At 50.0% G+C, this 13,492-nt stretch overlaps 1 pseudogene; it reads left to right on the forward strand.

Annotated features, from left to right (window-relative positions):
* Nucleotides 1–9,193: 9,193 nt before the first annotated feature.
* On the forward strand, nt 9,194–10,524 carry LOC119954939 (annotated as a pseudogene).
* Nucleotides 10,525–13,492: the final 2,968 nt, after the last annotated feature.

Consider the following 13,492-nt stretch of genomic DNA (forward strand, 5'->3'; position numbering starts at 1 on the left):
CTGAGGGACAGTGTGAGAGAGTGTTATAACTGAGAGTCTGAGACTGAGGGTCAGGGTGAGAGAGAGAGTGTTATAGCTGAGAGTCTGATTCTGAGGGACAGTGTGTGAGAGAGTGTTATAACTGAGAGTCTGATACTGAGGGTCAGTGTGAGAGAGTGTTATAACTGAGAGTCTGATACTGAGTGAGAGTTTGTGTGAGAGAGTGTTATAACTGAGAGTCTGATACTGAGGGACAGTGTGAGAGAGAGAGAGTGTTATAACTGAGAGTCTGATACTGAGGGACAGTGTGTGAGAGTGTTATAACTGAGAGTCTGATACTGAGGGACAGTGTGTGACAGAGAGAGTGTTATAACTGAGAGTCAGATACTGAGGGACAGTGTGTGAGAGAGAGTGTTATAACTGAGAGTCTGATACTGAGGGACAGTGTTAGAGAGAGTGTTATAACTGAGAGTCTGATTCTGAGGGACAGTGTTAGAGAGTGTTATAACTGAGAGTCAGATACTGAGGGTCAGTGTGAGAGAGTGTTATAACTGATAGTCTGATACTGAGGGACAGTTTGTGTGAGAGTGTGTTATAACTGAGAGTCTGATACTGAGGGACAGTGTAACAGAGTTTTGTAACTGAGAGTCTGATACTGAGGGACAGTGTAACAGAGAGAGAGTGTTATAACTGAGAGTCTGATACTGAGGGACAGTGTTAGAGAGAGTGTTATAACTGAGAGTCTGATACTGAGGGCCAGTGTGAGAGAGTGTTATAACTGAGAGTCTGATACTGAGGGACACTGTAACAGAGAGTGTTATAACTGAGAGTCTGATACTGAGGGACATTGTGTGAGAGAGAGTGTTATAACTGAGAGTCTGATACTGAGGGAGAGTGTAACAGAGAGAGTGTTATAACTGAGAGTCTGAAACTGAGGGTCAGTGTAACAGAGAGAGTGTTATAACTGAGAGTCTGATACTGAGGGTCAGTGTGAGAGAGTGTTATAACTGAGAGTCTGATACTGAGGGAGAGTCTGTGTGAGAGAGTGTTATAACTGAGAGTCTGATACTGAGGGACAATGTGAGAGAGAGAGAGTGTTATAACTGAGAGTCTGATACTGAGGGACAGTGTGTGAGAGAGTGTTATAACTGAGAGTCTGATACTGAGGGACAGTGTGTGACAGAGAGAGTGTTATAACTGAGAGGCTGATACTGAGGGACAGTGTAACAGAGAGAGTTTTATACCTGAGAGTCTGATACTGAGGGGCAATGTAACAGAGAGATTGTTATAACTGAGAGTCTGATTCTGAGGGACAGTGTTACAGAGAGTGTGATAACTGAGAGTCTGATACTGAGGGTCAGTGTGAGAGAGTGTTATAACTGAGTGTCTGATACTGAGGGACTGTGTTAGAGAGTGTTATAACTGAGAGTCTGATACTGAGGGACAGTTTGTGTGAGAGTGTGTTATAACTGAGAGTCTGATTCTGAGGGACAGTGTGAGAGAGAGAGAGTGTTATAGCTGAGAGTCTGATACTGAGGGATAGTGTGAGAGAGTGTTATAACTGAGAGTCTGATACTGAGGGTCAGTGTGAGAGAGTGTCATAACTGAGAGTCTGATACTGAGGGACAGTGTAACAGAGAGAGTGTTATAACTGAGAGTCTGATACTGAGGGTCAGTGTGAGAGAGTGTTATAACTGAGAGTCTGATACTGAGGGACAGTTTGTGTGAGAGTGTGTTATAACTGAGAGTCTGATACTGAGGGACTGTGTTAGAGAGAGTGTTATAACTGAGAGTCTGATACTGAGGGACAGTGTTAGAGAGAGTGTTATAACTGAGAGTCTGATACTGAGGGCCAGTGTGAGAGTGTTATAACTGAGAGTCTGATACTGAGGGACAGTGTGTGAGAGAGAGTGTTATAACTGAGAGTCTGATACTGAGGGACAGTGTGAGAGAGAGAGAGTGTTATAACTGAGAGTCTGATACTGAGGGACAGTGTGTGAGAGAGTGTTATAACTGAGAGTCTGATACTGAGGGACAGTGTGTGACAGAGAGAGTGTTATAACTGAGAGGCTGATACTGAGGGACAGTGTAACAGAGAGAGTTTTATAACTGAGAGGCTGATACTGAGGGACAGTGTAACAGAGAGAGTTTTATAACTGAGAGTCTGATACTGAGGGACAGTGTGTGTGAGAGAGTTTTATAACTGAGAGTCTGATACTGAGGGTCAGTGTGTGAGAGTGCTTTAACTGAGAGTCTGATACTGAGGGACAGTGTTAGAGAGAGTGTTATAACTGAGAGTCTGTTACTGAGGGCCCGTGTGAGAGAGTGTTATAACTGAGCGTCTGATTCTGAGGGACAGTGTGAGAGAGAGAGAGTGTTATAGCTGGGAGTCTGATACTGAGGGATAGTGTGAGAGAGTGTTATAACTGAGAGTCTGATACTGAGGGACAGTGTGTGAGAGAGAGCGTTATAACTGAGAGTCTGATACTGAGGGATAGTGTGAGAGAGTGTTATAACTGAGAGTCTGATACTGAGGGACAGTGTGTGAGAGTGCTATAACTGAGAGTCTGATACTGAGGGACAGTGTAACAGAGAGAGTGTTATAACAGAGTCTGATACAGAGGGACAGTGTGTGAGAGAGAGTGTTTTAACTGAGAGACAGATACTAAGAGACAGTGTAACAGAGAGAGTGTTATAACTGAGAGTCTGATACTGAGGGACAGTGTGAGAGAGTGTTATAACTGAGAGTCTGATACTGAGGGACAGTGTAACAGAGAGAGTGTTATAACTGAGAGTCTGATACTGAATGACAGTGTGTGAGAGAGAGTGTTATAACTGAGAGTCTGATTCTGAGGGACAGTGTGCGAGAGTGTTATAACTGAGAGTCTGATACTGAGGGATAGTGTGAGAGAGAGTGTTATAACTGAGACTCTGATACTGAGGGACAGTGTGTGAGAGAGAGTGTTATAGCTGAGAGTCTGATACTGAGGGACAGTGTGAGAGAGAGTGTTATAACTGAGAGTCTGATACTGAGGGTCAGTGTGTGAGAGAGTGTTATAACTGAGAGTCTGATTCTGAGGGACATTGTGTGAGAGAGTGTTATAACTGAAAGTCTGATACTGAGAGACAGTGAGAGAGAGAGTGTTATAACTGAGAGTCTGATACTAAGGGACAGTGTGTGTGAGAGAGTGTTATAACTGAGAGTCTGATACTGAGGGACAGTGTGTGACAGAGAGAGTGTTATAACTGAGAGGCTGATACTGAGGGACAGTGTAACAGAGAGAGTTTTATAACTGAGAGGCTGATACTGAGGGACAGTGTAACAGAGAGAGTTTTATAACTGAGAGTCTGATACTGAGGGACAGTGTGTGTGAGAGAGTTTTATAACTGAGAGTCTGATACTGAGGGTCAGTGTGTGAGAGTGCTTTAACTGAGAGTCTGATACTGAGGGACAGTGTTAGAGAGAGTGTTATAACTGAGAGTCTGTTACTGAGGGCCCGTGTGAGAGAGTGTTATAACTGAGCGTCTGATTCTGAGGGACAGTGTGAGAGAGAGAGAGTGTTATAGCTGGGAGTCTGATACTGAGGGATAGTGTGAGAGAGTGTTATAACTGAGAGTCTGATACTGAGGGATGGTGTGTGAGAGAGAGCGTTATAACTGAGAGTCTGATACTGAGGGATAGTGTGAGAGAGTGTTATAACTGAGAGTCTGATACTGAGGGACAGTGTGTGAGAGTGCTATAACTGAGAGTCTGATACTGAGGGACAGTGTAACAGAGAGAGTGTTATAACAGAGTCTGATACAGAGGGACAGTGTGTGAGAGAGAGTGTTTTAACTGAGAGACAGATACTAAGAGACAGTGTAACAGAGAGAGTGTTATAACTGAGAGTCTGATACTGAGGGTCAGTGTGAGAGAGTGTTATATCTGAGAGTCTGATACTGAGGGACAGTGTAACAGAGAGAGTGTTATAACTGAGAGTCTGATACTGAATGACAGTGTGTGAGAGAGAGTGTTATAACTGAGAGTCTGATTCTGAGGGACAGTGTGCGAGAGTGTTATAACTGAGAGTCTGATACTGAGGGATAGTGTGAGAGAGAGAGTGTTATAGCTGAGAGTCTGATACTGAGGGACAGTGTGAGAGAGAGTGTTATAACTGAGAGTCTGATACTGAGGGTCAGTGTGTGAGAGAGTGTTATAACTGAGAGTCTGATTCTGAGGGACATTGTGTGAGAGAGTGTTATAACTGAAAGTCTGATACTGAGAGACAGTGAGAGAGAGAGTGTTATAACTGAGAGTCTGATACTAAGGGACAGTGTGTGTGAGAGAGTGTTATAACTGAGAGTCTGATACTGAGGGACAGTGTGTGAGAGAGATTGTTATATCTGAGAGTCTGATACTGAGGGACAGTGTAACATTCAGAGTGTTATAACTGAGAGTCTGATACTGAGGGACAGTGTAACAGAGAGAGTGTTATAACTGAGAGTCTGATACTGAGGGACAGTGTGTGAGAGAGAGTGTTATAACTGAGAGTCTGATAATGAGGGACAGTGTGTGAGGGAGTGTTATAACTGAGAGTCTGATACTGAGGGACAGTGTGTGAGAGAGAGTGTTATAGCTGATAGTCCGATTCTGAGGGACAGTGTGTGAGTGTTAGAACTGAGAGTCTGACACTGAGGGACAGTGTGTGAGAGAGAGTGTTATAACTGAGAGTCTGATACTGAGGGATAGTGTGAGAGAGTGTTATAACTGAGAGTCTGATACTGAGGGACAGTGTGTGAGAGTGCTATAACTGAGAGTGTGATACTGAGGGACAGTGTAACAGAGAGAGTGTTATAACAGAGTCTGATACAGAGGGACAGTGTGTGAGAGAGAGTGTTTTAACTGAGAGACAGATACTAAGAGACAGTGTAACAGAGAGAGTGTTATAACTGAGAGTCTGATACTGAGGGTAATTGAGAGAGAGTGTTATAACTGAGAGTCTGATACTGAGGGACAGTGTAACAGAGAGAGTGTTATAACTGAGAGTCTGATACTGAATGACAGTGTGTGAGAGAGAGTGTTATAACTGAGAGTCTGATTCTGAGGGACAGTGTGCGAGAGTGTTATAACTGAGAGTCTGATACTGAGGGATAGTGTGAGAGAGAGTGTAATAACTGAGACTCTGATACTGAGGGACAGTGTGTGAGAGAGAGTATTATAGCTGAGAGTCTGATACTGAGGGACAGTGTGAGAGAGAGTGTTATAACTGAGAGTCTGATACTGAGGGTCAGTGTGTGAGAGAGTGTTATAACTGAGAGTCTGATTCTGAGGGACATTGTGTGAGAGAGTGTTATAACTGAAAGTCTGATACTGAGAGACAGTGAGAGAGAGAGTGTTATAACTGAGAGTCTGATACTAAGGGACAGTGTGTGTGAGAGAGTGTTATAACTGAGAGTCTGATACTGAGGGACAGTGTGTGGGAGAGAGTTTTATAACTGAGAGTCTGATACTGAGGGACAGTGTGAGAGAGTGTTATAACAGAGAGTCTGATACTGAGGGACAGTGTAACAGAGAGCGTGTTATATCTGAGAGTCTGATACTGAGGGACAGTGTGTGGGAGAGAGTTTTATAACTGAGAGTCTGATACTGAGGGACAGTGTGAGAGAGTGTTATAACTGAGAGTCTGATACTGAGGGACAGTGTAACAGAGAGAGTGTTATAACTGAGAGTCTGATACTGAGGGACAGTGTGTGAGAGAGAGTGTTATAACTGAGAGTCTGATACTGAGGGACAGTGTGTGAGAGAGTGTGTTATAACTGAGAGTCTGATACTGAGGGACAGTGTGTGAGAGAGAGTGTTATAACTGAGAGTCTGATACTGAGGGACAGTGTGTGAGAGAGAGTGTTATAACTGAGAGTCTGATACTGAGGGACAGTGTGTGAGAGAGATTGTTATATCTGAGAGTCTGATACTGAGGGACAGTGTGAGAGAGTGTGTTATAACTGAGAGTCTGATACTGAGGGACAGTATGTGAGAGAGTGTGTTATAACTGAGAGTCTGATACTGAGGGACAGTGTGACAGAGAGAGTGTTGTAACTGAGAGTCTGATACTGAGGGACAGTGTAACAGAGAGAGTGTTATAACTGAGAGTCTGATACTGAGGGACAGTGATAGAGAGAGTGTTATAACTGAGAGTCTGATACTGAGGGACAGTGTGTGAGAGAGAGTGTTATGACTGAGAGTCTGAAACTGAGGGAAAGTGTTAGGAGAGTGTGATAACTGATAGTCTGATACTGAGGGACAGTGATAGAGAGAGTGTTATAACTGAGAGTCTGATACTGAGGGTCAGTGTGAGAGATTGTTATAACTGAGAGTCTGATACTGAGGGAAAGTTTGTGAGGGAGAGAGTGTTATAACGGAGAGTCTGATACTGAGGGACAGTGTGTGTGAGAGAGTGTTATAACTGAGAGTCTGATACTGAGGGACAGTGTGTGTGAGAGAGAGTGTTATAACTGAGAGTCTGATACTGAGGGACTGTATGTGAGGGAGAGTGTTATAACTGAGAGTCTGATACTGAGGGACTGTGTAACAGAGAGAGTTTTATAACTGAGAGTCTGATACTGAGGGACAGTGTGTGTGAGAGAGTGTTATAACTGAGAGTCTGATACTGAGGGACAGTGTGTGTGAGAGAGCGTTATAACTGAGAGTCTGATACTGAGGGACAGTGTAACAGAGAGAGTGTTATAACTGAGAGTCCGATACTGAGGGAGAGTTTTTGTGACAGAGTGTTATAACTGATAGTCTGATACTGAGGGAAAGTGTGTGTGAGAGAGTGTTATAACTGAGAGTCTGATACTGAGGGACAGTGCGTGAGAGAGAGTGTTATAACTGAGAGTCTGATACTGAGGGACAGTGTGTGTGAGAGAGCGTTATAACTGAGAGTCTGATACTGAGGGACAGTGTAACAGAGAGAGTGGTATAACTGATAGTCTGATACTGAGGGACAGTGTGTGAGAGAGAGTGTTATAACTGAGAGTCTGATACTGAGGGAAAGTGTGAGAGAGAGAGTGTTATAGCTGAGAGTCTGATGCTGAGGGACAGTGTGTGACAGAGTGGGTGTTATAGCTGAGAGTCTCATACTGAGGGACAGTGTGTGAGAGATTGTTATAACTTTGGGGCAGCAGGGTAGCATGGTGGTTAGCATAAATGCTTCACAGCTCCAAGGTCCCAGGTTCGATTCCTGGCTGGGTCACTGTCTGTGTGGAGTCTGCACGTCCTCCCCCTGTGTGCGTGGGTTTCCTCCGGGTGCTCCGGTTTCCTCCCACAGTCCAAAGATGTGCGGGTTAGGTGGATTGGCCATGCTAAATTGCCCGTAGTGTCCTAATAAAAGTAAGGTTAAGGGGGGGTTGTTGGGTTACGGGTATAGGGTGGATACGTGGGTTTGAGTAGGGTGATCATGGCTCGGCACAACATTGAGGGCCGAAGGGCCTGTTCTGTGCTGTACTGTTCTATGTTCTATGTTCTAACTGAGAGTCTGATAATGAGGGACAGTGTGTGAGAGAGAGTGTTATAACTGAGAGTCTGATACTGAGGGACAGTGTAACAGAGAGTGTTATAACTGAGAGTCTGATACTGAGGGACAGTGTAACAGAGAGAGTGTTATAACTGAGAGTCTGATACTGAGGGACAGTGTGTGAGAGAGAGTGTTATAACTGAGAGTCTGATAATGAGGGACAGTGTGTGAGGGAGTGTTATAACTGAGAGTCTGATACTGAGGGACAGTGTGTGAGAGAGAGTGTTATAGCTGATAGTCCGATTCTGAGGGACAGTGTGTGAGAGAGTGTTAGAACTGAGAGTCTGTTACTGAGGGACAGTGTGAGAGAGAGTGTTATAACTGAGAGTCTGATACTGAGGGACAGTATGTGAGAGACTGAGTGTTATAACTGAGAGTCTGATACTGAGGGACAGTGTGTGAGAGAGAGTGTTATAACTGAGAGTCTGATACTGAGGGACAGCGTGTGAGAGAGAGTGTTATAACTGAGAGTCTGATACTGAGGGACAGTGTGTGAGAGAGAGTGTTATAACTGAGAGTCTGATACTGACGGACAGTGTAACAGAGAGAGAGTATTATAACTGAGAGTCTGATACTGAGGGACGGTGTGTGAGAGAGAGTGTTATAACTGAGAGTCTGATACTGAGGGACAGTGTGTGAGAGAGAGTGTTATAACTGAGAGTCTGATACTGAGGGACAGTGTGTGTGAGAGAGTGTTATAACGGAGAGTCTGATACTGAGGGACAGTGTAACAGAGAGAGTGTTATAACTGAGAGTCTGATACTGAGGGACAGTGTGTGTGAGAGAGTGTTATAACTGAGAGTCTGATACTGAGGGACAGTGTGTGAGAGAGAGTGTTATAACTGAGAGTCTGATACTGAGGGACAGTGTAACAGAGAGAGTGTTATAACTGAGAGTCTGATACTGAGGGACAGTGTGTGAGAGAGAGTGTTATAACTGAGAGTCTGATACTGAGGGACAGTGAGAGAGAGAGTGTTATAACTGAGAGTCTGATACTGAGGGACAGTGTGTGTGAGAGAGTGTTATAACTGAGAGTCTGATACTGAGGGACAGTGTGTGTGAGAGAGTGTTATAACTGAGAGTCTGATACTGAGGGACAGTGTAACAGAGAGAGTGTTATAACTGAGAGTCTGATACTGAGGGACAGTGTGTGTGAGAGAGTGTTATAACTGAGAGTCTGATACTGAGGGACAGTGTGTGTGAGAGAGTGTTATAACTGAGAGTCTGATACTGAGGGACAGTGTAACAGAGAGAGTGTTGTTACTGAGAGTCTGATACTGTGGGACAGTGTGAGAGAGTGTTATAACTGAGAGTCTGATACTGAGGGACAGTGTGTGAGAGAGTGTTATAACTGAGAGTCTGATACTGAGGGACAGTGTGTGAGAGAGAGTGTTATAACTGAGAGTCTGATACTGAGGGACAGTGTGTGAGAGAGAGTGTTATAACTGAGAGTCTGATACTGAGGGACAGTGTGTGAGAGAGAGTGTTATAACTGAGAGTCTGATACTGAGGGACAGTGTGTGTGAGAGAAAGTGTTATAACTGAGAGTCTGATACTGAGGGTTTCCGCGGTAACTGAAGGTGTTATTATCAGTGATGGATTAACGTTGCCAGCGTAGCGAGTGGATTTTAAGTGCTGTCTACCTCCTTGTTACGCAGGGACCTTTTCGTCCGTTACCACCTGTCGATCTAGTGGCCATGGCTTCGGGTGGCATGCAGTCCCTCGGGATCATACTGGGCATTCTGGGGCTGATTGGCTGCATCGTCTGCTGCATTCGTTCCCAAGTGGAAGTATGATTCCCACATCGGCTCCAGCATTGTGACAGCTGTGACGACGGAGGAAGGAATCTGGATGAACTGCGTAATACAGAGCACAGGGCAACAGCAGTGCAAGGTGTACGATTCACTCATGTCCCTGTCCAGTGACCTGCAGGCGGCCCGGGCCCTCACCGTCATCACCATCATCGTCAGCATACTGGGCTTGCTGGCCGGGCTGATGGGGGCCAACTTCACCACCTGCCTGGGCGATGAGGACGTCAAGGGGAAGGTGGCTACTGTGGCCGGCGTGTTGCTGGTTTTGGCGGGCTTCATGCTCCTGGTCCCCGTCAGCTGGTCCGCCCACACCACCATCCAAAACTTCCACAATCCCTTAGTCACCAGAAAACAGGAGATCGGCATCAGCGTCTGGGTCGGCTGGGCGGCGGCAGCCCTCCTGCTTTTGGGAGGGGGCCTCCTCTGCTGCTCCTGGCCCCGCGGATCCAGTGGCGGCTCCAACTACACTGCCAAGTACATCAACAACCCCTCAGCGCCCTCCAGGACCCACGTCTGAGCTGTGGATGGTCCTGACGGGTTGGGTGTGGGGGAGGGAGGGGGCAACACGCTACCCCCTCTCCTTTCACCCTCTCGGTCCGACATCCCCCCTCCCCCCACGCTGGAATCCCCACCCCCCCCCACGCCCGCCGCGCCTCCCCCTTTCCTCCGCTCACCCTCTTGCCCTGTCAAGCCTTTGCAGTCCGCCCAGAGATCAGGAAACGCTCAGGCTCCATCTGCGGCCTACTGCGGAGGGAGGTGCCCGCGCAGCCTGTGCGCGAGTGACACCCGGCACAGTATACCGGTCCAGCTTGGGAAAGGAGAACAGGAGGAGGCCATCGGCCCCCTCAAAGCCGTCCCGCCCTTAATCAGGCCTGCGGCTGGCCTTCTCCCTCAGCTCTGCCCGCTCCCCCGCACTCTCCCCTTGATTTCCCCCCCCCCTCCCCTCGGCGTCCAACAATCTCTCGATCAGGATCTGGGACCGACTGGGTGACTGAGCGACCCACAGCGCTCTGCGGGCGGGGAAAGAATTCTCCAGATTCACAACCCCCTTCCGAGCGAAGACATTCCGCCCTCGTCACAATCCAAAATGGCCGACTCCTTGACCTGACACAGTGACCCTCTCCCACCCCGGGTCCCAGACTCTCGGGCCGGAGGGAAGGGGGTCGGGTGGGGGGGGGGGGGGGGGGGGGGGGGAATCGGCTCCCAGCATCGATCCCGTCAACGCCCCTGCTGAATTTTAGACATTTCATCGAGGTCACCCCTCAATTCTTCTAAACTTCGGGCAATATAGACACGTTCTCCTCGACCGTACCGCGGTTAATTGCGCCTTCTTAACTTTGCGTGACCGGGGCAGCTCAGTAGCGACCTGCTCCCACGTCCTGTCTCCTTTCAAACATGTTACCCTTCTGGGCGTGATTATTTTATACAACTTTGAACGAAATTCAATAAAATATGCTGTTGTTAATCCACTGACAATTTGCCTTTTCGTCAATCGATGGGGCGTGCCAAGAAACCGAGGCCGGAAATAGGGATGGGGGGGGGGGGGAAAGAGAGGGGAGGGGAGTGGAAGCAGGAGAGTCGGAGGGGGCTTCCTTCTTGACACATCCCAGGACTCCCGAGGGCCTGGCCGTCATTTCACGCTCGCACAGCGGCCACAGGCGCTAAACACCTGCCCCTTACACCGAGAGGAGGGTGTTGTTGAGGGCTCCTGGGGGGCCTGGGTAGGTTCTAGTGGCCTCAGGGCTGGCAGGGCTGGGAAGGCCGTGGGCGGGGAGCGGTGGGAAAAGGGAGTGGAAGGGCCCTTCAGATCCTACCAGTCCTCAAGGCCTTCAGAGTCTACCAGTCCTCAAGGCCCAACCTCAGTAGGCCGAATTCCATCCTCCTCCACCATCACAACACAAAAATTCAATCTTCCCCGTGCCTGTCATTGATTCCAGGCAGTGACGTTGTGGACATCCGCTGGCCCACACGAAGGCCCCAATTTGGAAGGGGGTGGGCGGGAAGGGAGGAGGACACTATCCCAGGCAGAAACCTGGTAGGGATGGGTGGGTAGGCAGCTCGCCAGGGGGAGTCCTGTTCATGGCCATCGCCTCATCCCCCTTCCCTAGCCCCGTGTGCACCCAACCACCCCCTCCCGCCACACCCCCACCCACGCGGGACAAGGGGGTGAGGGGTTTGGATGAAAGGATGGCCTGGGCACGATTCTCCGAAATGGAGACAAGAGTGTTCGCGCCGTCATGAACACCATCGTGTTTCACGATGGTGCGAAACGGGCACCAGCACGGCGCTGGAGCGGTTCACGCCGCTCCAGCCTCCCATCACGGCGCCAAATGGGCGCCATGGCAACCCGCGCATGCGCGGGGGGGGGGGGACTTTCTCGGCGCGCCGGCCCCGACGCAACATGGCGTGGGGGTTCAGGGGCCGGCCGCGTAATAAAGTAGGGGCTGGGCTGGAGAGGATGGCCTGCCGTTCGGTGGGCCCCGATCGCGGGCCTGACCCCACCGGAGGCCTCGCGCCCCCCCCCCCCCTCCCGTCCCCCCCCCCCCCCTCCCGTCCCCCCGGGTGAAGGAGCGCTCTTCCCTGCCCTACAGGCTGCCCCCCGATCCTTCGCACAGAATCCTGCCGGCAGCTACCAGGTGTGAATGGCGCCGGCGGGACACTGCTTTTACCGCACGGCTGCTCGGCCTATCAAGGCTGGAGAATCGGCGGCTCGGCTGCTCGGCCTATCAAGGCTGGAGAATCGGCCGCTCGGCCTATCAAGGCTGGAGAATCGGCAGCTCGGCTGCTCAGCCTATCAAGGCTGGAGAATCGGCTGCTCGGCCTATCAAGGCTGGAGAATCGGCAGCTTGGCCGCTCGGCCTATCAAGGCTGGAGAATCGGCAGCTCGGCTGCTCAGCCTATCAAGGCTGGAGAATCGGCCGCTCGGCTGCTCGGCCTATCAAGGCTGGAGAATCGGCAGCTCGGCTGCTCGGCCTATCAAGGCTGGAGAATCGGCAGCTCGGCTGCTCGGCCTATCAAGGCTGGAGAATCGGCAGCTCGGCTGCTCGGCCTATCAAGGCTGGAGAATCGGCGGCTCGGCCAATCAAGGCTGGAGAATCGGCAGCTCGGCTGCTCGGCCTATCAAGGCTGGAGAATCGGTGGCTCTGCTGCTCGGCCAATCAAGGCCGGAGAATCGGCAGCTTGGCTGCTCGGCATATCAAGGCTGGAGAATCGGCGGCTCTGCTGCTCGGCCTATCAAGGCTGGAGAATCGGCAGCTCGGCTGCTCGGCATATCAAGGCTGGAGAATCGGCGGCTCTGCTGCTCGGCCAATCAAGGCTGGAGAATCGGCAGCTCGGCTGCTCGGCCTATCAAGGCTGGAGAATCGGCAGCTCGGCTGCTCGGCCTATCAAGGCTGGAGAATCGGCAGCTCGGCTGCTCGGCCTATCAAGGCTGGAGAATCGGCTGCTCGGCCTATCAAGGCTGGAGAATCGGCAGCTCGGCTGCTCGGCATATCAAGGCTGGAGAATCGGCGGCTCTGCTGCTCGGCCAATCAAGGCTGGAGAATCGGCTGCTCGGCCTATCAAGGCTGGAGAATCGGCAGCTCGGCTGCTCGGCATATCAAGGCTGGAGAATCGGCGGCTCTGCTGCTCGGCCTATCAAGGCCGGAGAATCGGCGGCTCGGCTGCTCGGCCTATCAATGCTGGAGAATCGGCCGCTCGGCCTATCAAGGCTGGAGAATCGGCAGCTCGGCCTATCAAGGCTGGAGAATCGGCTGCTCGGCCTATCAAGGCTGGAGAATCGGCGGCTCTGCCGCTCGGCCTATCAAGGCCGGAGAATCGGCGGCTCGACCGTTGAGCGGCCTGCGGCTGGCGCCGTGCGAAAAAAATGGCCCGAGCGGCGATTCTCCCATACGGGGAGCAACCCGCCCCAGGTTTCTGACCAATGCCTCTTGCAAAGGGGAGACCAGATGTGGAAGAACACCCTCCGAAAATTACAGCCTCCCTTTCCACGGAACCTTTAGCCCTGCAGGGAACATCCCCAAGGCCATTCACGGCAAGTGGAATTGGACAGAGACTATCACCCAGGCACAGGCTGGAGGTGTGAGGGGACAGCAGGCCGAAATAAAGGTCGAAGGGCGTCAGGGGTCAAGGAGCTTCTGAAAGAAGAGA

The sequence above is a fragment of the Scyliorhinus canicula genome, chromosome 20 (assembly GCF_902713615.1).
Source record: "Scyliorhinus canicula chromosome 20, sScyCan1.1, whole genome shotgun sequence".
NCBI lineage: Eukaryota > Metazoa > Chordata > Chondrichthyes > Carcharhiniformes > Scyliorhinidae > Scyliorhinus > Scyliorhinus canicula.